Below are 22,710 nucleotides of genomic sequence, written 5' to 3' on the forward strand. Positions count from 1 at the left end.
GTGATTGAGAGTACAGAATCTGGCTTTCAGAACTCAGATCTCCACTTTCTAGCTGAGTGACCTTCAGCAAATTACTTAACTTCTCTGTGCCTTACTTTCTTCACATATTAAATCCCATTTGCCTCAGGGGGATGCTATGATGATTCTATGAATTAATGTTTAGAAAGTGCTTAGAATCCTTCCTGATACACAGTAAAGCTATCAAGTGGTTATTTTTAATCAAAAGAAAAACCTCGGTGAGGTAGAGTGTATTACCCCACTTTACCAGAGAAGTAACCTAATCTCTATGAGTTTAAATAACTTTTCCCAGATTCACTTCTTCCTTTCTGTGAGCTTGCTGAGCACTGCCCTATTCTCAGAGCTGCACTGGACTTCTGTGTGCTGCGTGATTGCTGTGTGAGAGCTCAATTCCCCAAGCGTTTATCAAACACGCCACACACAACTATATGCAGTGAGCAATATAATGGAGAGTTGAGGGAAGGAAACATAGTCTGGAGGCCTGAGGGGCTCACAACCGGTCCCTCAAGGCAGAAAGTTTTTTCATGGCCATAAATGACTTGTATGTAATGGAAACCATGGTAAGTGCTCTGGACTGCAATTCCAGTCTTGAAAAATAAGTCATAGAAAATCTCAGTTTTCAAAAATGTGGTCATAGGACTTCTGGGGGTACACAGCATTATATTTATTTTCTGAACATTTTAATGTAAATCTATGCGCACTTATTTTATGTCTCTGTAAGTATTTAGATATTTATTTCATGTTTCTTTTCCATTAATGGTAAGTCTTCACCTGTGTATATTATTAGTACACACATTCTTCATATCCACAATTCATTTAAAAAAATCCATTAGATTTATAGAAAATGTTAAATAGACAACAATAGAGATGGTATACAGCTCTGGTAAGAAATATGATCCTGGTATGTCCATGTCCAGAATTTGGGGTATACTGGTACCTGAGAACAGGGATATTCTATATGAGTAATTAGATCTATGCGCCTAGAAGAAGGAGGGTTTCAAATATGGTCCCTGCTTTTCATGGGGAACATCTACTTATTCTGGCTCCCTGGACGAGGACTACTAGTTCCCACCACTACTCTGGAGAATGTACATCCTTTTCCATATCTATTGCTCTTCATGGTCCAGGAAGAGATCTATGTTATCAGTTTTTTTAGAGACAGAAGTACAAATCACACAATGACATATCTTTGAAAGGAAACACACCCCAAACCAAAGGTAACATACACAGCATGACTTGGTTTTCCTCTCTAAAGAGGGAGAGACTTGCTGATGCAAAAGGCAAGTGACCTCTAAACACAGGGCTATGAACTCTAAAGAGAATCTTAAAGATCAGTGTGTGTCTACAGTATTGTCAAATATTTTGCTATTACCATCAAGAATGAAATAGCAACTAAACAGCAGAAAGGGATGAAATAAATAATATTTTACAACTTACTGAATTGAGCTACACACACAATAATTTCCAGGATTGATTTCCTGTCTCCATGTGAAGCAAACAGCCATCAATTTGGAAATCCATGCACAAGAATGTGAAGAATGCAAATACTTTCATAGTCAGCGGGCAATTTCTTCAGCGTTCTTGAAAAGAAACTTAGCATTTTACGCACATGGACATACACACATTTACTCAGAGATTTGTATAATTCATACCAACTTGAAATTTCCCTCATTCACTGTCAGTCAGTTACGACTTCACTGAACTCCAGGATAGGCACTGCTACATTTGAAACCTTGTGAAAATTCTTAATGTCCTACATCTTTGTACATAGGAAAATGTTTTAGGTCTAGTCTAGGTGCAAGAAAGTTTGGTGAGCTCGTAAGAGAACAGACTTTTGAATTAGAGAAATGCTACCTACCTCATTTACTCCTGCAATGGCCAGAGGCAAAGGATTCTCTCTTAGCTTCAATTTCTGCATTTATAAAAGGAAGGTCCTAACAACTTTATTGTCCAGAACCTGGCACATAGTGCTAATTCAGAAATAGTCTTGCTTCCAGTGAAACTTCACTCCCTCCTTCACTCCTTATAAGGGACTAAGTCATCTGACTGAACAAGTTCTCAGACAGAAGAGGTTATACAAGTCATGGCTCAATCCTCATAGTTGGCTTATGCTAAAGTATATTTAATTGATAGTTTGCTTAATCCCCTAAAATAAGTATTTGTTCTTTTCACTTCGTACCATGTTATAATTTTCTAAAGGAAATTAGTGCAAATACTGTAGGAAAAATTCCACATTTTTTGATAGTATGCTTCTATTAGGAAAAACACACAAAAATAATATTTGTAATCTATCTTCAGCTATAAAGTATACAATTGTACTACAATGTTATTATTTACATAATGCGATATAAACATTATTTTAAAGGAAGTAAAATGACATAAATAGAAGTCCTCCTATTTCCCCACCCTCAAATGGATAGACATTTGATCTTTGAATAATACAAGTTTGAACTGTGCAGGTCCACTTAATATGCAGATTTTTTTCAATCAACATACTGTTGGCCCTACATATCTGTGGATGCAGAATCCATGGATACAGAGGGCTGACTATGAGATTTGAGCATCTGCAGATTTTGGTACGTGGGGCAGGTCCTAGAAACAATCCCCCAATGACACTAAAAGGACAAGTAACTGTACCTGGCTGTCGTCCAGCAGGCATCTAACCACTGCTGAGTCCCCTGTTGCAAAGAAACACCCAAACATATGAACAACTGAAGACTTCCAATTTTGGCCATTTCAGAGTAATTGGCATCCTACTTATTTTGGTCTTATAAACTGCAATAAAACTGAACAAAATAATGAGGAAACTGATTTAAAGCATTGGACAACAGACAGCACAAGGCTGTGATCTTTGAGAGAAAATCAGCACATGATGCCAGCTCTTCATACATCCAGACTTCGTTTCTCTGGGCACATTCCAAACCACGGCGAAGGGAAGTGATGCCCACACTGACAAAGGTGGTCTCGCTGGGGAAAGCACAAATTGGAGTCTGGGGCTATCTGGAGTGTAGAACTTACCGGGTTAGATAATGAAAAGGAAGGAGCTACACAGAGAAGGACCTGTTGATGTCTGTATACAGGTCTACCTGAGTCAAAGGCTGAACACTAAAATGCACGTGCAAAGGGCGAGATTCCACAAGGCCTGCAGAGAACGGACACTGGGGGGGCTTGAGATGAACACATTCTGTGGTTCTCCCAGGGCAGGAGATACTAAAGATTGAAAAGCCAGAGTAGAAAAAACAAGATGAACACTCCAAGTGTTCAGCTGAGGCCCTAAAAACGTATACTCTTACATTTACTGAGAACCCCAAAAGCTTTTATTTCTATGGGTTATGTATATCAATACTGACCATATTAGAAATTAAAACTGAAACTTCCAAAGTATAAATACGTAACAGATTAACATAAACAGCATGTTTTATTGAATACCTGTATTATCTGAAAAAAAAAAAGTGAGAAGAGTGGCATCTTTTACATTTTCAAATTGTCTTAATGTCTGACTCAATAGCAGATAATTAACTGGGTTCTCCTATTTGTCTCTGCATTTAGTCTTATTTATGTGATATCACATGTCATGCAGCCTCTGGAAAACTCCACCATACACCTGTGAGAGACTGAGAGTGACAGAGGCAAATACCATCTTAGTATTACTAGAAAAATAGCTTTGATCTGAAAACCTGGAAATCTTGGTTATTCCCCAGAGCAGAGTTCCCTGAACCAGACTTTGAGAACTGCTATAAAAGGATGCACTGGAAACACAGAGAAGGAACAAAAAGAAAGAAGATAAAAAGAAAGAAGAAGAAAATACATGATTGAATAAAACAAAATGTGACAGGGAGAATTTCTTAAAGCAATTTCAGCTTAATTTTCTCTTCAAAAGAGTAAATAAAGGATCTCAGCTTTGCAGAGGGAGTCATTCTTTGTGATTCTGTTTTCAGGGTTTGGGAACTGAGGGGGAAGAGTGGATAGGGATCAGGTGACCCAGGCTGGTCCATCCCCCTGGAAAAGTGCCTAGGTTCAGAGAACACGTAAGATGCAAGGAGATCCAAACATTTTTCTCCTGAGTTTAACCTATGGACTCAGGGAGGGTGGGTACTTCTGGGGGTAGGCTGAAGGTTCTCAGTAGCCACCTGTCTCTGTTCTGACAGCACATACCTAATGAGAGTAGAGCTTGAACCCCTGGATTCAACTCTTGCCTGAACTGAATCTCTTGACTGTCAATTGTACTATTAAAACTGAAACAGAAAGACAGCATCAGGAAGAAAGCACACTCCTGACCCAAAAAGAGAAAGTCCTAAGTTACCATCTTATGCCTGGGCAAAAAAATGGGATAGGTCTGATAAAGTTAATGTCATATAGAGTACATACATTTAGTGTAGTGTATAGTGTGTGTGTGTGTGTGTGTGTGTGTGTGTCTGTCTGTCTGTCTGTCTGTCTGTCTGTCTGTCTGTCTGTCTTAAGTAATCCCCTGGGAAAAAAATTACAGACACATTGTCTAAGTATTTTCTTCATCATTCCTCTCCTCCTGCTGCACATTCTGTTGTACAAAACTTAAACTTTCTGAGCCAGGCCAAGTATAGAATTCCACACTCTATACTCTATATAGTGCTTTTCAACTGGGGGCGGTTTTGCGCCTCCCCCTACCAGAGGACCCTGGACAGTGGTTAGAGACTTTTTTTTGGTTGTCATGACTTGTGGAGGCCATGTTACTGGCATCTATTGGGTAGAGTCCAGGGATGTAGCTAAATACCCTACACTGAACAAGACAGGTCTCCAGAATAAAGAATCATCCAGTCCGAAATGTCAATAGAGCCAAAGTGAAGCTCATCTCGAGGAAGTAATCTTGGCTGGAGAGTCATTTTCTATTTTCCAAGGCTAGCACTCCCTGAATCACCAACACACTACCTAGATTTCTAAAAACACCTAACCAGTAATTATAAAGCCCAGTACTAAACTTCAGTATTTCCCAAAGCTGTTTGTATTAATGTTGAATTAATATCCTTGTATCGTTCACAAATTATTTTAATGTTAGTCAGTGCACTAATGGGAATACACACAGATATATGAGTATATGTACTCATATATCTGTGTGCTTGCTTACTCAAATCAGAGTTGCAATGCCAGGTTGCTTTGACCACAATGTGCCAGAAAAAAAAATAATAAAAGAAGGCATCATAGAAACTTAATTGAATGGATGGATGGATTGTTTAGCTTCAAAACGTGTTCATTTGGTTTGAGGCACACCCTGACAGCAGAAAGAGAGGGTGATCATTTCTACCCAGGAGCTCTGAGAAATGGAAGAAAAAGAGACATCTAAGTCTATACGCATAGAATTAATAGAACTTGCAGCAGAATTGCACTTCATGAGAACAATCTGCACTTTTGTTTACCAGGTCCCATGCACCTGCAGGAGACCAAGGCGTGCAAAGATATTCTCCCAGATTCCATCGTTTTCTCTACACATGGCACAATCCTCTCCTGTCTGTCTTTCTCTCCCCTTACCATTTACAGTCTGTATTCCAGAGACAGACTAATGGGGCTTGATTGTGTCACCCCAGCCAGCATTCCTACAGGTGACTTCATCCTATAACCATCATAGTTCCAGCGGTGCATGTCTATGAAATTAAAATGGAAGAGATTGATTCTCCAGGTAGGTGCTTGCTGCTACTGACAGTCACTCCAGATCAGTCCCTCCGAGGCAAGACAGCTCGTGCACGAAAAATACCTTTGCTTATCAACCTGAAGCTCTGTGCCACTGAGATGGCAATTTGGGGCCCATATGACAGCAGCCAGAGATGAGCTTGGGCGCATAGGCGAGTGGATTTTGGTAATCCTGCAGTATTCCATTAATCTGAAATCCACTAATCTCAGACTTCACATTTTCCTCCATTTTATGGCTCTGATCCACTTATAATACTACATAAAGTCAGCTAGTTACTCAATATAAGAAAAAAGACATTCCTGGCAGCATGCTTTGGGCATTTAGATTTTCAGTCTCTTAGGATCTAAATTTTGGTTTAAAAAATTTTTAAATATAGTTTTTATGGTGATAAATTATATTTAAAGTAAAATTTACCATGTTAATTATTTTTCAATGTATAACTCAGCAGCAATAAGTACATTCATGATGTTGTGCACCCATCACCACCATCCACCTCCAGAACTTTTTCATCATCCCTAAGAGAAACGTTATGCTCATTAAATAATTACCCCCTCACTCCTGGTAACCTCCATTCTTCTTTCTATTGCTATGAATTGGACTATTTTAGGTATCTCAGATAAGTCGAATTTTCTACCAATATTCACCCTTCTGTGTGTGACGTATTTCACTAGCATGTTTTCAAGGTCTATCCATGCTATAGCACGTATCAGAATTCCACTCCTTTTCCAAGCTTAATAACATTTTATTACATGTATATGTTACATTTTGTTTACCCATTTATCTATTGTGCACATGGGTTGCTTCTATCTTCTGGTTATTTTCAATCATGCTGCTATGAATCCAGGTGGGAAAGTATTTGAGTCCCTGGTTTCTAGTTAAATTTTGATTCCCTTCTGCTCATTTAAAACTACCTGACAGCTGTAACCTGTCACAAAATAATCTAATGTTCATTTGTTTCACATAATCTTATGTGACCCCTTGTGGCACAGGTAGAATTTTTACAGATACGAACACTATCACTTGGGGCATTTATATTATTTTCCAAAGCATATAAAACATTAAGTACAAATGTTGGTAATATCCTTTCTTCTCTCTATGTGGCCTCCCAAAATACCTGGTCCTTATCAGCAGATCATGAACATGGATTTTGCATAAACAAATAATACTCTGTTTCAAAGCAGCTCACTGCGTCTTTGTTAAGTTAAATTACAATGAAGGTCAAATCATGTTACTATTCATCCTAAGACACTTGTCTCTCTTCTAACACAAATAGCCAAGTGACAGAGCAGAACTGGACATAATGATTCTAAAGTTTATGTGACCACAAATGTCCTCCTTAAGCATGTCAGTATATTAATTCGTCAGTTCCACAAGCAGAAAATTAACATATTAGGGTATACAGAACCAAAACTTCAGAGGCATTCTAGCTGCGGCAAGGCTAAGAACAAAAGGAAGTAACTTGAAAGTTGGTGGGAATAAAAAATGCTAAGAAAATAACGGTACTGAAAACACAGGTTGTTAAACATTATAATAATTGCATGTCAAAGAGTGAAATTTTCGAAATCTTATTTTAATATAGCAGATTGTTCTCATCTAAACAATTGTATAACTCCACATTTTAAGATGTTCACTAAGTTGGTCACTCTGGTAATATTATTTTATTGAACTTTCAATGGCAGTGCTGTGGGGACAAATTGTTATTATTTCCATTTAAAGCTAAGGAAACTAAGAGTTTTAAATAACCCTCATGGGGGCATGAGGCTAATAAACGCTGGGGGCGAACTTTGAACCCATATCTATGTGACTCCTGAGATGAAGCTTTTTATGACTGTGCTATCTAGAATTGGTCCAAACCACATTTCACAACTGAGACAATGCTTCAAACAAATATGTGTTTACGAGGGAGATAAGAATTAATGTGCCTTGCGAATTAAAATCGGTCCCCTCGGAACAGTAAGATGGAGCTTGCTCAGCCAGCCTGTGTTTGACAGAGCCCAGATGATCTGGTATTTCTCCATCCTGAGAACGGAGCAGCTCAACATGGCCCCACCAGGATTTATCTGCCATTTCTCTTAGACATCTCCCCTGAGACTCTAACATTAGCTGTTTTTGTCAGAATACAAATAATTTCAGAATGAAACCACATCTAGAATGTTCTAAAGAGAGTTTCACTGTTGCTATTGTAATTATTCGTCATTGTAACTCTTGTTCCCTTGGGAGCAAGTAAACTTAGGGAGCACTTATGCTATTTGTTCAAAGAAAAAGACTTGATAGTCATCTCTAAAGGAATGATCAACCCAACACAGACTCCAGTGTTCCTTTTTAGTCTGCAATGACACTAATAATTTCAGAAGTGAGCAGTATGTATGGTTTTGAGTTCACACTGATATTTGCTTCAGGATGGTTTATAGCATCCCAAAAGTGACACAAGCAACTTGGAACAGTAGCTGTTACTAACATGGTAAATTAAAATGGAATACTGACTGATGTCTTGGGTAAAATTAATGTGCCATTAATGTGAACTATACCAATAAAATGACATTATGAAGGTCAACTACAAGAATATTTATCCCCCTGGGATACGCAGCAAAAATACATTAACTCCATGTTAATATGGAATGTAGATATTAAAAGGGAAAGGCAATTGAAACCAAATATTAAAACCCAGGTTGAAATAAAAATCATAAATGTGGGCACATGAGCTGATTTAGTTCGGGATTCCTGATCGCGTATGACTGATGCTGTTTCCTGTAATTGGTGTTGATCAGTTTTTCATCACATGGCTTTGACCAAAGCTTCTTTTTCTATACCTCAGTAATACATCTCACAAATCTGACAAAGACCAAAACATTCTAGAGCTTGAAAGATCACAAGAGATAATGAAATTCCACCTTCTCATTCTATACACGAGGAACAAAGATCTAGAGACACCGGCACACAGATGGAGGAACAGAGCCTCAGTCCAGCTCTCGAAACAGAACTGCATTCCTGACAACCTGCTGGATTTTCGTTTCCGCTAACTTCTCTTTGCTAAGGAACGCTCTCCTTTCAGTCTCTAACTCTGACGGATTATAGAAGACCAACTTTTAAAATAAGTAAAATAAAGATATTAATGCCTAGTAAATAGATCTATTACATGGACAAACCAAATGTAATTGAAATCTTACTTGAAAATTGTAAAAATTATATAATCGTTTCTATTATAAATATAAAATGGAAATCTATTTTTATTGAAAATATATATATGTATTTATTATACATAAAAATATAACTTTCAAACCACTGAAAAAGTTGAACTCTCTTTTAAGAAGCCAAGAATACAGGCTTTCAGACCAGAAAAAAAATGTGGTTTCTAGGCAAGCCTCACTCAACTTACTGGCTCTCATTCTTGAATATCTGAATGTTCTAGATGTCTCAAGTCAATATAGTAGTATTGCTTTTACATGCTACTCATGAATGTTACATAATATATGTAAAATACAAGAGAATTCTCGAAGCCTAGTATACACTTCATAATTATTGAGAAACATTAATTTTCTTTCCTCTTTCTTTTGCATCATCCTTCTTTGCTTTGAATATGTATAGTTGAATTGCAAAATTTTAAACAGTACTGACATGCAGACACTAACTGCGACTTGGAAAATTATTTTATTACAATAGAGATCTACTTACTAAGTTTCTCTATAACATCAACAGACAACTTAAAGACACAAAACAGAAAGTAAACCATATGGTCCATATTGAGATGGACCATACACCCCTAAGCATTGTTAAAATAGAGCATATTTGGCTGTCACACTAGGAGGAGAGGAATACAAAAATCGGGATTGATCTTAGAAGAGCTTCAATGGAGAATAATATAGAATCATCTTATTTAAGGGAAAGGAATGCTTATGTGTTATAAGACACTTTGTTATACCCCAGGTATTCTGACAATTCCTGATGGAGGCAGGGTCAAGCTCTTCTGGTATAAGCTACCTTTCAGATAAGAATAGTTCTAATAATGTCTATTTCCAGCACATTATACATCCTTTCCTATATTAAATGTAGTGAAGGTTCTATTCACATAACATATCAGTATATTCAAGCTGCCACTTTTAACCTATCAATCACCCTAAAATTAACATTCAAATGAATCGTGGCAAATCCAGAGAAACACAGAACAACAGGGAAAATCAAGTCAAAAAAAAGAAGTGTTCTGAATTGAGTCCTAGAGGACATACCAAAGACATTCCTACTGTTGATGCAACAGTAAGACAGCACTTTTGAAACAGTATTAATCTTCTCAGAAAAAAAGGGATGCCAGCTCCCTGGGCCACAGACTCTTAAGTGCTAGCACATCAGTCCTCTTAAAGGAATTACTAACATGCTGAGTCAGGTTTCCTGGCTCCCACCTTGCATTTTACAAACTGTATCAAAGCAGGGAGTGTAACAGCTCTAATTTCTATCACAGTAGCTGCACATGTGAGAAAAACTGATAGATTAACCAGAAGAGAGCCGCCAAAGTCACTAGAAATTATGACTGCCCATTAGAACTCAACTGGAGACCAAAGCACACAAGTAAAGAAATGCCTCAGTGATCCACTGTACCATCAACCAGAGGGTATGAGGATGGTACTCAGGATGTGAGTGTGAGTGGGGGAGGCTCAACCCAGGGATGACAACCCAGCTGTGCCGAGCACTCACTCTGGGTGATGATAAAGATCTGGAGTTTAAGCAACTACTGATTTTTCTGGGCATTTCGTTTGTGATTTTGATGAATCTTCTGGTTGGTATCTTCTTCAAACAAATAAACAGCACTAAACATACAAATTATATAAATGAATGCAGTAAAGCTAAAAGAAATACTAACCGCTTCAAAAACAAGTCCCACTGTTAACTGAGTTCAGAAATGCACACTTGTCTTTTTTCACGCTAATCTTTCAGGTTTAGATTCAGTGGGGCACACGACATCTCACATTTACACAGAAATCATACAGTGTGCTTGAGAAGTACTCGCTACGTGGGCCATACAACCATGCCAGATATTAGAACACCCACTTTAGAGATGAGTGACTTAGAGGTCTGAGTGTGTAAACGTGGTGCCTTAGGGCAGATGCAATTAGGAAAGTGATAGTGTGCCTGTTTGTGGGATGAAAGAAAGGCGCAGTGGAGGAGGAAAGAAGCCTAAAAAGAGAAACCAGAGGAAGATACACATTGGCTCAACCACAACATGATTTCCAAGTCTATTTCCCCTTTTTGAACTACTTATTTTAAAAGTTTGCATCAATGAGTGTTTAAAAGTTAAGCATGGATAAATTAAACCTTTCAAAGAGCAACTTCTGTGTGCACATAACTGGGAAAGATGTGATAGGATATGAGATGTTCTATGCTGTATGTGCGAGCAAAATGGATAAAAGTGCCCTCACAACAGAGTCCAGCTTATTCCTCTGTTTTGTCATATTCCCTTAGGAAAGGGCTATCAGAATATTTATTATATGCTGTAGTTTTAATGTGCTTACTATAACTATCAGCAACTTAGACTCTTAGAGTTTTTCCTCCAATCATTTAGTACAATTTGATCTTCTAGACTTTTTTAAGTAAGATAGATAAGTAAAGGGGTATCCCTCAAAAATGAAATTTTACTGTCAAACAGATGAAGTAATACAGAGAGATCATCTATAGTGAAAGACTTTAAACATGAGTGTTTAGTATCTACTTATTGACAATTCACCCAAATATTTTACTGATAATTCCCTCTATTAATTTATTGGTCTCACCAGTAACATCATGAGATAATATTGTGAAAAAGAAAACTCTTTCATATTAAAAAGATAGCCCACATCTTCAAAGTTAAATTATTAACATAATCCACAGTTTGCAGATGGGAACTCGAAGAGTCACACAAACTCAATGGCTTACCAGTGATTATCACTAGTAATTCCGTAACTTGAATCCAAGCCTCCTCAGTCTTGATCCACAAATTTTTCTATTACCTATGAAAACTCCTAATTGGCTAAAAATAAGCCAGTTCAGGGTATCCCAACATATTCTCTAGTCTTATATTTTAGGAAAATTCTCACCATATCCTCACATGCTTTAAGGGGTGAGGGTTCTCGGTAGGGTCCCTTTTATAAAGGCATTAATTTCATTCATGGGGACTCCAATCTCATGTCCTAATCAACACCCAAAGGCCCCATCTCCTAACACCATCACCTTATGGGTTATGTTTCAACATATAAATGTTGAGAGGACACCAACTCTCAGACAATAGCACTGTGCATGCCTCGACTGAATTACCACCACCATCACCAAAAGCACTGACATTTAATTCAGTTCATCAGACAGTGCACCACGTACTTCCAGATTACAGGACATTTGTTAGTTTGTTCTCTATTTCTGTCCTCTGAAACAATTTCGTAACATAAAACTACACATTTGTCACTAATTTGAAGGGGTTTATCATTAAGATAGCATCCCAGTGTTATGCCCATGGGGAAAATTGACACGTTTTCATGGTCTTCTGAGTTATTATATCTAAATTACCCAAGTAAAAAAAAATAATAATTTGGATTGCTCAAAAAATCATCCATTTCTCTAACATTTTTAATCTCGTCTGTTTTGATATAACACCCTTATAAAGACAAATCTAGTGTATGTGTTTTTTCTTATTTTTTTTTGCATGAGACTTTTGAGCAATGTATGTATGTCTTGAGTTTTAAGTCACAGCTCTCAGATTTATCTAACTTATTTTCTGATTTTGCATTATTAATGATGTTTTCATCATTTTCCTTACTCTTATAGCTTTAGTATCTTGTTTTAACTTTTCAAATTGAACACCAACTTCATTTTTTTTTAATAATATGCCATATGAGGACATTTTAAAGCTATGTATTTGCCTGCAAGTACAATTCTGGTCCCACCTCATGAGCTTTTGACTTATAGTGCTTTTATTTTTGTTAAGTTCTTTATAGTATGTGACTCCAGTTTTTAATGTTAATTTTATTAAACCGATGAGCACAACACACTCACGAAAACAATCTCCCTCATGCACACATACACAAAAACAGGCACACAAAATCAACAAACCGTATCATCCTAAAAATACCTGGTTTAGGTCAACTCCATCTGAAAATACAGGTTTCTGTAACACTTGAGAAAAAATTTATTTTCCAAAAACTATGTTGTTTGTATTCCCATTATGAGTTGTATTACAAAGCACAAATATTCCAAGAAACACGACTTTGGTTATTTAAAAGGACTGAACCATTTGGGTCACACCACTTCTTACATGGAGAACCCTGAGTATTATACTACACAGATTTCAGGGTTTCCTGGGAGGGATTTCTCTCTGGTTCACAGGGATTCAGAATTTCCTGGAGGTCTTTGTAACAAATTAGCTGATGACTAAGAGGTTCATATAAGCCAGAATAGGTAGGTTATAGGCCAGTATCATCAAAGTCAAGGCCTTAAAGCAATTTATTTTTGATTCAAGCTTTCTGTCTAATGTTTGTCAGAAATGTTTGTTTATCCTATTATTCAGGGGGATGAAAAAGAAGATTAACAAACATTTCTAAAACCTCCTCAACAGTGAGAAGGGAAACAAACTAGGCACCGGTTTTAAAGCTTCCATATAATTACACTTCATGTCACTGTCATCCATATTCCATTGGCCATAGCAATTCACTGGGTCCCATTTTGGGGGAGAAGTACAACCCTACCCAGGTACCAAAAAAGAGACTGAGAACCAGAATACTGCACAAAATTCATTCTTTAATTTTCCCTTTGCCTTTAAAAAATAGTGTTTTCTTACGTCATGAAAATCCTCCCAGTTTTAAACTGTTTTCATACATCCAATCAATGAAAATTTATCAGATGCTTACACTACACCAGATACACATCCCTGACTCTGAATCCTCTGAATTCTGTATCTCAGGAAAATATCCAAGGATTACCTGAGACATTCTATTATTTTTCAATGAAGGATTTTTAAGAAAGAAATGTAATTGCTTGGAAAATATCTTTCTATTTAACTACTTTTCATATGAGTACTTTTCCAAATAATTGTCTAATCATACAGTTTTCCAAAGTGTTATAAACGTGTACAAGACTTTCTTCGCCGTAACAAACTAGCTGTATAGACAGCAGATTAAATGCACACTCCGAAGTCCCCGTGCCATGCTACAGCAGTGAAGAAAACCTATTGAAAAGCTATTCCTGCTGAGTGACCAAGAAGAGCAACAGTCATTTGTTCTCACAGGTGCACAGCTACACTCTCCGTCAAGACTGCTTCAAGTAACACTCCATGCGCTACTTTTGCCACAGACGATAAAAAGCAGATTGGCAAAGAGTCATTAAAAGCATCAATAGAAGAAAACAACAACAGTGCTAGCAGTGTCAGTGAAAGGCCCCTTTCTGCTTCTTGTCAAATGTTTCTGTTTGATATATTTCTTCGATGGTTGCAAGAAAATAATGAAGCAAATTAAAATCAATATAAAATTACAAATCAAAATGCTATTCTAGGGTTGACAGAAAGACAGAAGCAAGAGTATTTCAAGTCATGGGGGAAAAAAAAATCCATCACCGACTCCATCCGCAGTGCTTTGCTTTCTGAAGAGACTATGACTCATTCGTGCTGCTGCTGCTAGGCGGGACAGGTTGAATCAGGAATGGAGAAACAGCCTTCAATTAGAAATTCATTGAATTTTGTCAGATCCAATAAGACATTAATGTCATTTCAAGGGGGAATGGTAGGTGTGTGTTTTAATCAGTCTGCCTCTCTGTTTCTGATATTTTCATTCTCAGCTACATCCCCTAGCTGTTATTTTTCATTCTTGAAGAAGGAATAGAGTATGACAAACAGGAGGATAAAGTCAAAGGCTTTCTGTTTATAAATCAAATGTGAAAATTTCAAAACATATCTGCTGCTTTGAGAGACAGGTTGAATAGCTATCATTTGAGAGTTAACCAGATTTGTACACTCGAGCACTTGCGGTAAGAACACTGTATGGTATTTCAATTGCAATCCTTTTATTTCTACAGGATAATAGAAAATAAGCAGGAGCAGAGAAAGAGCAAGTCCTGGATTTTAATAGGGCAAAAGGCTTTCATATCCACAGATAATCATACGAATTTCAGTTAAAATATCAAGATACATCTAAAGATGCACAGATGCTTAATTTGCACTGGGGTACAAAAGAAGCCATTTTTAAAGGGAGCAAGTAGTAGAGTGTGTGAGTGTGTGAGTGTGTGAGTGTGTGTGTGTGTGTGTGTGTGTGTGTGTGTGTGTGTGTATGGTCAAACATTAGCTACAGCAGATGGCAGACAACTAAAAATAAGGGCCATCTATGATGAAGCGGAATGTGCTGGGATGAAAAAGTGGGAACACAGACCCTTATACTATAAATGTCTCTCCAGTAGCTTCCTAAGTCACAGAGGACATTACTTTCAGGAATAGTGAATGACAGACATTCTGCATTGTTCATTGTTCACCCTTGTACATGCCACACTGATGGCAAAGACTTCTTATGTGTAAGTTTCCTCATATAAGTTCCATAGCTCTGCCGTGTCATTCACGATCAAATAATGTTCACCTGTAAAATTTTACACTTGGGAATTTTACAACCATCAAAGCTAACCTTTTCATTTTATGTAAGAGAAAACTGAAATCTCTAAGAGTCAGAAACTTGAAAAGTACCTAGAAGATTAGCTTAATCATTTGTTGCTTCAACACCCTCCTATCTCAATGTCTCAATCAAGGGAACATATATTTCCCATCCATGCATTTGGTTCCTGCAATGCTAACATTTAGAAACTCTTGGAGTATTGAATTGGTGCCTGATCAAGTTTTCACATATTCCACCTGACAAGGTAAATAAGACAGGATAAAAGATTTATGACATGGATGTACCCAGCACACGACATGTTTAACACAACTATGCTTTTACTATTCTTATTTCATACTACTTTATGGGGAGGCAGGATTTACTTAAGGGCATGATGACAACATATAAAACCAAGCATCTCAAACTTGAAATGGTCATGAGACCTACCAAATATATATATATAAAAAAAAAAAGGTGGCAAATGGTTTCTCTCTGACTTTATTTGCCCAATAGATATAGCTTGTTTGGTCAAAAATAATGCTTTTAAAAATCTAAATTAGTTTCCAAAATCTAAAAATTGAGGAAATTTTTCTAAACATCTACAGTTTCCAGATATCAAAAGAAATTGGAAAATCTAGCATCACTAGGACTCCAATCAGTAATGGCAACAATTACCTAAACCAGGTAGGGAAGTCTACTGAGTTTCTGCCAGGTGAAGGTCTGGACTGCACGGAGGACAATGGAAATGGAGAAATAAGTCGACTCACAAACAAAATAGGTTTACATATAGAAAAAAATAATAAACAGGCAGATATAAATTCTACCTTGTCAATAATAACATTACATGTAAAGAGATTAAATGGTTCAATTTAAAGGTAGAGAGTTGCAGAATGAATTAAAAAAAAAATGATCCAACTATATGCTATCTACAAGGGAAACAACGTGGATTCAACGGGAAAAGAGGTTGAAAGTGAAAGTATGGAAGATGATACACCAAGCAAATGGTATCCAAAAAAGTTTTGGCATTACTAATGTCAGATTTAACACTTTCAAGCCAAAAATGTTACTAACAATAAAGAGGCACATTTTATAATGAAACATGGCCATTCTACCAGGAAAGTATAAAAATTATAAAAGATATATGCATTTAAAATAGAGACCCCAAATACATACAGGGAAACAGAGAATTGAAAGGATAGACAATTAAACAATAATAGTTGCAAACCTTAATATCCATCTTGCAAGAGTAGAAAGAAAATTAGAAGCTCAATAAGGAAATGTACAATTTTAGCAACACTATACTTAAAGTAGACCAATAAAATTTACAGAACACTCCACTCCAAACCAACAGAACACATGCTCATCTCAAGCGTAAAAGGAAACACTTTCTAAGTTAGAATATAAGAGGTCTATAAGCTATTTATTACACCATAGACTATATATATACACTATAAGAAGTCATACAACAAGTTTCAAAAAAATTAAATAAAAACTGAAATCATAAAAAAAAGTTCTCTGACCACAATGGGATGAAATTGGAAATTAAGAACAAAAGCAAATTTAGAATATTTCCAAGTATGTGGAAATTAAATAACTCTCCCTAAATAACCAGGAGGTTAAAGAAAAAAGTACAAGGGAAATCACTTTGCAATGAATGAAAATGATGACACACTATGTCCATACCTATAAGATGCAGCTAAAGCAGTGCTGGGAGAACAATTTATAGCTGTAAATGTCTATATTTAAAAAAAGAAGACACATTCAAATCAATAATCTAACCTTCTACCCTAAGACACTGGAAGTAGAAGAGTAAAGTAAACCTAAAAGCTAGTAGAAGGGAAGAAATAATGAGGACTGGAGAGAAAATAAGTAAGAGTAGAGAAAGACAACAGAGAAAATCCATGAAACCAAAAGTAGGTTCTTTGATAATAACATTGTCAAAATCTTAACTAAAGTGATCAAGAAAAAAACCAAGATTCATTATGATCAATAAAAAATGGAGAAGATTCAGAACCCTAAAATTAAGAATAAAAGAGGGGAGATTACAACTAAACCTACAAATATATTTTAAGTGATTATAAGGGAATGCTATGAATCACAGTACACTATCATATTATATAACCAAAGGACATGAATAAATTCCCAGCAAGACATAAAACTACTAAAACTGCATCAAGAAGTAGAAAATCGAATATAACAACAAAACCAACTGAATTAGTAATAAAAAAAAAATTCTTACAGAGAAGTCCATGAACAGAAGGCTACAGTGGTGAATTCTACCAAATGCTGAATGGAATTCTCTTTAAAAAATAAATAAATAAATAAGAGGGGATACTTCCCAACTCATTTTGTCAGGCCAGTATTACCCTAATATCAAAGCTGCTTAAGGATACCTCAAGACAGAAAGCTACAGATTAGTACCCTTATGAAGATCAACACACACACACTTCAACAAAATACTAACAAATCAAATCTAGCAAGATATAAAAAGAACCTATGACTAACTGGTTTATACAAGGAATACATGGTTGGTTCAATATATGAAAATAAATCAATGTAATATATCATATCAATGTATTAAAGGACAAAAATCACATAATTCTTTTATAGATGCACAAAAAGCATTTGACAAAATGCAACACCATTTCAGGATAAAAAATACTTCAGGAACAAGAAAAAGAAAGCAATTTACTCAACCTGATAAAAGTCACCTACAAAAAACCCAAGGGAAACATCATACTTGTTGGTGAAGGAACGAAAGCCCTCCTTATAAGGTCATAAACAAGACAAGGAGGTCTGCTCTTGCTACCTCCACTCAACACTGTATTAGAGGTTCTAGCCAGGGAAATTAGGCCAAAAAAAAAAAAAATGCATCTGAACTGGAAAGGAAGAAGTAAAATTATCTCCATTTGCAGATGGCATAATCTTCTACACAGAAAATCCTGTGGAATCCATTAAAAACAACTATTAGATCTAATAAAATATCCAAGATAAATAAAACCACATGTGCACATAAAAAATTGTACATAAAAGTCCATAACAGCATTATTCATAGTAGTAAAAAAATTGGAAACAATTTCAATGTCCATCAGATGATGAATGAATAAACTGCTGTACACCATACAATGCAGTATTATTCATTCATAAAAAGGAATGAAGTACAGATACTTGCTACAATATAGACAAACCTTGAAGCATTGTATTAAATGTAAAACAAGACCCCAAAGTCTACATATTTTACTCTATTTATGTAAATTGTCCAGTATAGACAAATCTATATAAGTGGAATATAGATTAATGATTTCCAGGGCTAAGGGAGAGGCAAATGTGGAGTGGCTACTAATGACCTTGAGTTTCTCATGGTTTGAAAATACTCTGGCATTGAATAGTGGCGATGGCTGTAAAACTTTGTCAGTATTATAAACAAACTGAATTGTATTCTTTAAAAAAAAAAGGGTCAGGTTTATGGCATATGAGTGATATTTCAATTTAAAAAAGAAGATTCACAGAAATATTTTTATGAAAGTATCAGTATAATTTGTGAATTGGCCTACATAGACAGGAAGGACTATGCAAGAGGAATCTAAGATCTGGAAGTCAGGACATCTGCAGAGAAGAACAGAGAAGCTGAACCCAGTAACTGTAAAGTTCATCACTTAGTAATTCAACATTAAGTTGATGTAAATTATTAAGCAAATAGATACATGAAAAAGTCACTACCAATCAAAAAAGAAAAGCAAAAGACTTCCGAAAGACTTCCCTGAAGTAAATGTATTGCAAAATAATTTTCAATTAATTCCCAGATAGGAGCAATAGATTTCAGTTGTTACATATGTGTCTCCTTTTTTTGAACAGAGTTTATTCCCTACTATGTACAGCCATGCTAGGCTATTAGCTACCCAGGCCAGAGTAGAAATAGAAATTTCTAACACTGATAATTGTGGGATATTTGTGACCATTCTGTCCCATTAATACAGCTACTTTTCAAGTGTCAAAATTTGGAAACAGTTGACAGCTCTGAGTATAAAATGAATGTAAAGGCCATAGCAGCACTGGGGAAATGGTCCTATAAGTGAATTCTAGCCACACACAGGGAGCTAAAAATAACTTTGTCATGCCATACTTATTAGTCTCCTAATCTCTTTAGGACATCAGTCCTGCCTCTACTGGTTGTATAGGGATACATAAGTAACTGCATAAGTTTACCCATTGGTCAATCAACTTTTTTTAAATATAGCATATTTGATGTTTTTGAAAGATACAATCTCAACAGATTATCACAGAGAAACACAATGGTCTCAAGTCATATACCATAGGTTACAACACAGAAAGCCCACTCCGTTTACTCACCTCTGTTAAATAAACACACTGGGAATATGGGGCATTATCTGACACATATCTGTTGGGTCAGATCACATGATATGATGAAGCCGACTTTTTGGCTTCATTATTTTCCTAATTACCAAGGCAAACAGTGTTTCATCTAAATTATGTTGTGAATTCAAGCGAGAAGATGTGAAGTGTCTTGCTCATAAGTGAGATAACACCCCTTTCCTCCCTTCAGTCCATCTTTAATCATAATCAATGTTGAGGATATTGTGAAAAAATCAAAAAAGTACTAATAGAAACTGGCTCTAAACATGTTTTGCTGCACATAAACGATGAAGATCGGTAATCCAATTAGTATTTTCCAATGAGATACTTATAATATACAATTAATTTCTTTGTTTAAATATAGTAATTCCTTCAGTAACAGGGAAAATTGAGCATCATAAGGAAGTGACATAATTATTATATAAGCCATAAAATAAAAAATTTAATTTGATGTGAATGATGAAATTAATAGGCATATAGAACTATTAAAGAAATATTTTGTAAGAGAAATTCTCTATTTTACATAGTAGCTCTCAACTTCCCATTACACATAAATGAACAGATAGTCACCAAATGATTCTTTGATACTAGTATCTTGAAGATCTCATCAAAAGATGTACAGACTGAATATCATTGTGCATCTCATGTACTAATATGTAATCTAGATTTACAGGAAATATGAACAACACTCAGCTAACAAGTACCATAATCTAATTTCTTTTTGAAGAGGCTAAGTCCAAACACGATACTCTATTTTAAACAAAATATACTTCATACAGAGTATTCCAAGTATCCAATCTGCTCTGAAACTTGCTGGAAACACTTTTACTACAACTTGGGTGGTATGACTCTTGAGCTAAGGATTCAGTTGAAGGGAGCTGAGAAGGCAGATAGAGGGGACATTTCATGTGCTCTCACCTAAACTCACTTGCCTTATTCACTTCTCTGAGGATCACAGAAAGGCTATTTTTTTAAGTTTAAGTATAGTCAGTTACAATGTGTCAATTTCTGGTGTACACATAATGTCCCAGTCATGTATGTGTATATGTATGTGTATGTGTGTATGTATATGTATACATATATTTGCTAAATCAGAGGTGCCCTTGGGACTCCCAAACTTTAAGCTTGGAGCTGTCCTTTGCGGTAGTGCTGAAAGAGTCAGCAGAGCTGTCCAAACTGTCAGGTACAAAAAACCTCCTGTGGTCATGAGTCAACCCTAAGTAACAGGAGAGAGCTAGTAGAGAGCTACGGTTTAAATAGCATGGATTAACATCCATCAATTAATAAATGGCCAAATAAAATGTATATACACACAATAGACTTTTTTCAATTAAAAAATTAAGTATTGATATTTGCTACAATACAGATGAACCTTAAAAATACACTACATGAAAGGAGATAATCATGGAAGACCACATACTGTTTGGCTCTATTTATGTGAAATGTCTAGAATCAGCAGATCTATAGACACAGAAAGTATATTAGTGGTTGCCAAGGACTGGAGGGATAGTAAATTGGGGAAAAGAGCAGTAGTTGCTAATGAGTACAAGGTTTTTGGCGGGGAGGGGAACAATTAAAAAATCATAAAACTGATTGTGGTGACCAACTAATGTAAGTATTATTCACTGTGTTAATATACTAAAAACTCAGTTACACACTTTAAACAGGTAAAACATATGGCATGTAAATTATATCCCAATAAAGCTGTTTTTTTTTTTTAAATAAGACCACGGATATATGTAATGGATTTACCACTCAAGAGCTCTGGAATGATAGAAAAATGACACTACTTCTCTAAGCTTCAGCACATTATCTGAAAGTAGAGATGGTAACAGTATCTATACTTTACAGTGTTGAAGACTAAATAATTTTTATATATGTAAAGCATTTAGGACAATGTCTTACACAGTAAATATGAGCTATTTCTACCGCAAAGCAAAGCATCTTCTTCTAGAGTGTCTCCTGATAGCTGAGGGCTGCCACTGTATGTAACATGTGTCAACAAAAGGGCACTTCATTGTTCAAAATTCCATTCATACGTTTATTCTTAAATATTAATTGAGCAAATACTGTCTGCTTGGCACTGTTAGGTACAAATAAAACTCCAGTTGGATAAGTGAGCTTACTGATGAGACAGCCCAACATTTCATTACATGCTCCTTCTTATGGGAAAAATGACTATCTCTTTGGCATCTACAGTGGGCCAAACCAGCCTGAATCACAAGTATCATGGCTTAAGGGACACATCCAACAGAAGGGCTTATAGAAACCAAAAGTGGATTCTAGTCTGAAGTCAGACATGAATGCTCTATTAGTATATGCATCTGACTCAGCCAAACTCAGGCTTCACAGTATGTTCAAACGACTCTATATTGCTCTATATTATTCCCTAAATGACTTGCCTCCTTTTGCTGTGATTATGACTTCTGCTCAAGGCTGATAATCAAATTTCTTACAAATCAAAAGGAATAAAACATAAGGTGAAACTGTTAAAAACCAGCTATCAACAAAAAGGTCAAGGCCTCTGGCATGGAAAAGGAAAAGGAAAACTTAATTCTCTGGTCTGGGATCAGATTTATTCTTGATATAGAGCAGAACCATTTCCAGCCACAAATTTTTTTAAACTAGTAGTAAAGCATATTATAAGCTTTCTTAATTCAATGTTCTCTGGCATTTATTGTGTTTTATAAAATATCTAAATGTCAACCAGATTTATAAAAATGTACTTATAACTTAATAAATGGCTTAAACAGATTATTCATAAACAGATATACTGCAAGCCATAACAATCTCAATTGACGTGGATTTTCATCTTCCTAGTAATTAGTGTCTGCTTACAAAGTTTTTTATCCTACAGTAATGAGTACCAAAAATATATCTGTATGCATTTGATATTTCAACATTACTCCTATACAGTTATCACTGAATATCAGAACATTTGGTGGATTTTTATACTTCAATTTACAATGAATCAATCAACAGTCAAGGACATATCAAGGATGGCTTAGTCCAAATCTGGATTTGAGGAATAATACCAACAATATTTTGAAAATGATTATCCATTAAGTTGTT

The 22,710-nt window shown here is 35.9% G+C and overlaps 1 protein-coding gene across 4 annotated transcripts in view; it reads right to left on the minus strand.

Moving 5' to 3' along the window:
* The window catches only part of CNTN4 (contactin 4), an 814,349-nt gene that overhangs the window by 611,718 nt on the left and 179,921 nt on the right, over positions 1 to 22,710 (minus strand). Inside the window, exon 1 of one of the 4 annotated variants that reach the window (XM_074344448.1) lies at positions 1,877 to 1,913. The exons of the other annotated variants lie outside the window; for them this stretch is intronic. The gene's annotated coding sequence lies outside the window, so the exon portion shown is untranslated. Of the gene's footprint in view, positions 1 to 1,876; positions 1,914 to 22,710 lie in introns of those variants that run through there. 4 annotated transcript variants of the gene reach the window in all.

The sequence above is a fragment of the Camelus bactrianus genome, chromosome 17, assembly GCF_048773025.1.
Source record: "Camelus bactrianus isolate YW-2024 breed Bactrian camel chromosome 17, ASM4877302v1, whole genome shotgun sequence".
In the NCBI taxonomy this organism is placed as follows: Eukaryota; Metazoa; Chordata; class Mammalia; order Artiodactyla; family Camelidae; genus Camelus; species Camelus bactrianus.